Genomic DNA, 2500 nt, shown 5'->3' on the forward strand with positions numbered 1-2500 from the left:
CGCCGGTGTGGGGTCGGCGCCGCGCGGGCGGCCCGAGCCGCGCGTCTCCTCCCGGGCGCAGCTGCCGCCCGGCGCCGGGCTACGGAGGGAAACCCCGGGCCCCGGGAGGAGGGCGAGGTGGTGGCGGCGGACGGCGGGCGCGCCCCCGCGGGCGGACGCTCCCCCGAGGGGCGCCGGGGCCGGCTGGCGGGTGCCGGGTTCCCCCTCGGCGCCCCGTCTTTCCGCGCGCGTGCCGCCGCCCGGCCCGGCCCGGCCGGGGCGGCGGCGGCGGCGGTGGCGGGGGAGGCACCCCTGCGGGGCCTTCGGGTCGTTTCCCTCATCCCAGGGCCAGGTACCTAGCGTCCGCGCCTCGGCGGCCTCCCCTCGGCGAGCCACCCGTGTGGTCCCGTGTGCCAGCGCGCTCCCGCCGGCTGCGGCGCCGAGCGCCGCCCCGGTTAGGGGATGGCCACGGGCCCCGGGCTCCGGGCCCCGAGGGTTCTCGGCCGCCGAGCCGGGCGGAGGTTTAAAGACTCGTGCGGCCCGCGGCGGCCCGCGAGGGCGGCCGGGCTCGCCGTCGGCGGCGGGCGGGGCGCGTCGTTTGGGGGTCGGCGCTCGCGGGCGCGCCGCTCCCCCGCGCTCGCGCGCTCGCTCGCCGCCGGCGGTCCCCGCGCTTGCCCCCCGCGGGCGGCAGGGCCGGAGAGGGGTTGGAGCCCGCCCCTCTCTCCGCGGTCCGGTCTCGGCGGAGACGCCGCGCGCGCGCGCGGTCGGCCGTCGTCGACCTCGCCCGCGCCAGCAAGGGGCCGAGACGCGGGTCTCGGCTCCCCGCCCCCGTCGAGCGCTCGGCGGCGTGGCGTGCCGCGCCGTGTCCGGCGGCGGCCAGCGGGGCCCCGCGCGAGCGGCGGCGGCGGCGGCGGCGGTGGCGGCGGCGGCGGCGGCGCCGCTCGTTCCGTGCCGGCGCGCGCCCGCGGCCTCGCCGTCCCCCGGCGCACAGGCGTCTCCCGTCGCTTCCCGCTCGCGACCTCTGACGGCGCTCCCCGCCCGGCTCGACCCTCGGCCTCGCCGGCCGCGCCGAGCGAGCAGGCGGGCGGGCCGGTGTAGGGGCGTCCCGCAGCCGGTCTCCGCGCGGAGGCGCGGAGAGCGGGCGCCGCTCCTCGTTCCGGTGCCGTCCCGTCGGCCGCCCGGCCGCGCGTCCGCGCGAGGTACCGCCTGGGCGAGTGCGAAAGCAGGAGCGTTTGTCTGAAGGCGCCAGTGGCCGGAGTGAAAGGGTGTTCGTCGCGTGCGGCTTGTGGGCGCGGCGAGAGCGCGCGGGCAGCCGTCGGGCGGTCGGGCGGTCCGTCCGTTCGTCCGTCGCTCCTCCGCCCCCGTCCCGTCGCTCTGGCGGCGCGGGCTCGGGTGGCCGCGTCGGGCCCGGCGGCGGCGGCGGCGCCGCGTCGGACGCCGGCGTCGGGGCGAGGCGTCGGGCGAGGGAGGCGGCGCGGCGGTCGCGCCGCCGTGTCTCGCCGTGGCCGGGCCGAGCCGGGCGCCTGGTCCGGCCTCGAAGCGCGAGCCCGGGTCTCGTCGGGCCCGGGGGGGCGGTCGGGAGCGCGGGCTCCCGTCGCTCGGGAGACTCGGCGTCTCCCTCGCCTTTTTTTTTTTCGCACTTGTGCTCGTACGGTCAGCGGAGGCGACGCTCGCTCGGCCGCGGCCGCCGATCGTTCGGTCGGTCGTTCGGTCGGGGAGCGTCCGCGTCAGGGGGTCGCGCGGAGCGGCCCCGGCCCCCCCGCGCGCGCGGGGCGGCGCCGAAAAGGCAGACAACTCTTAGCGGTGGATCACTCGGCTCGTGCGTCGATGAAGAACGCAGCTAGCTGCGAGAATTAATGTGAATTGCAGGACACATTGATCATCGACCCTTCGAACGCACTTTGCGGCCCCGGGTTCCTCCCGGGGCTACGGCTGCCTGAGCGTCGCTTGACGGTCAATCGCCGGCGCCGCCGCCGCGGGGCGGTGGCGCGGCGCGGCTGGGGCGCCTCGCAGGCCCGCGCCGCGTCCGGGCGTCCGGGCCGGCCGGGCCTTCGTGCCCCTAAGTGGAGACCCCCTCGGGGAGCCGGCCGGGCTCCTCGCGCTCCCGGAGCGCGCCCGCGTGGGTGGAGCTCGTGCCCCCCCCTCTCTCCCGTCCGTCCGTCCGTCGTCCCCGAGCGAGCCGCCGGGCTCCGGTGGGTCGGAGGCGCGGTGGCCGCCCTCCCCGCCGGTCCCCGCGCGCGCGCGGCTGTCTGCGGGCGGGGGTTACCGCGCGTGCGGTTGCCCGTGCCGTCGTGCTGCCGCGCGCGCGCGCGGTGTGCCGCGCGCCGGGAGGGCGAGTCGGCCGGCCGTCCTTGGGGCGGCGGCGGCCGCGGCGGTGGGGGGGACCCGTCTCCCGCGGTGCGGCGCGGCGCGTGCCGCGTGCGTGCGGTCCGGGCGGCTCGTGGCGGAGCGAGGCAGGCGGGCGCGTCGTCGTCGTCGTCGGTGGCGGCGCGCCTCGTTTCCGTTCGCGACCTCAGGTCAG

The 2500-nt window shown here is 80.6% G+C and overlaps 2 non-coding genes across 2 annotated transcripts in view; both read left to right on the forward strand.

Annotated features, from left to right (window-relative positions):
* The first annotated feature begins 1771 nt into the window (after positions 1–1771).
* On the forward strand, positions 1772–1925 carry LOC139998990 (5.8S ribosomal RNA). The gene has a single exon (XR_011803937.1). It is a non-coding gene; the product is annotated as a 5.8S ribosomal RNA (ribosomal RNA).
* Positions 1926–2486: 561 nt separating this feature from the next.
* Positions 2487–2500, forward strand: part of LOC139998988 (28S ribosomal RNA) — a 4027-nt gene continuing 4013 nt past the window's right edge. Inside the window, exon 1 of the ribosomal RNA XR_011803935.1 lies at positions 2487–2500. This exon is cut by the window's right edge and continues 4013 nt beyond it. This is a non-coding gene — a ribosomal RNA (28S ribosomal RNA).

The sequence above is a fragment of the Anas platyrhynchos genome, chromosome 17 (assembly GCF_047663525.1).
Source record: "Anas platyrhynchos isolate ZD024472 breed Pekin duck chromosome 17, IASCAAS_PekinDuck_T2T, whole genome shotgun sequence".
In the NCBI taxonomy this organism is placed as follows: domain Eukaryota; kingdom Metazoa; phylum Chordata; class Aves; order Anseriformes; family Anatidae; genus Anas; species Anas platyrhynchos.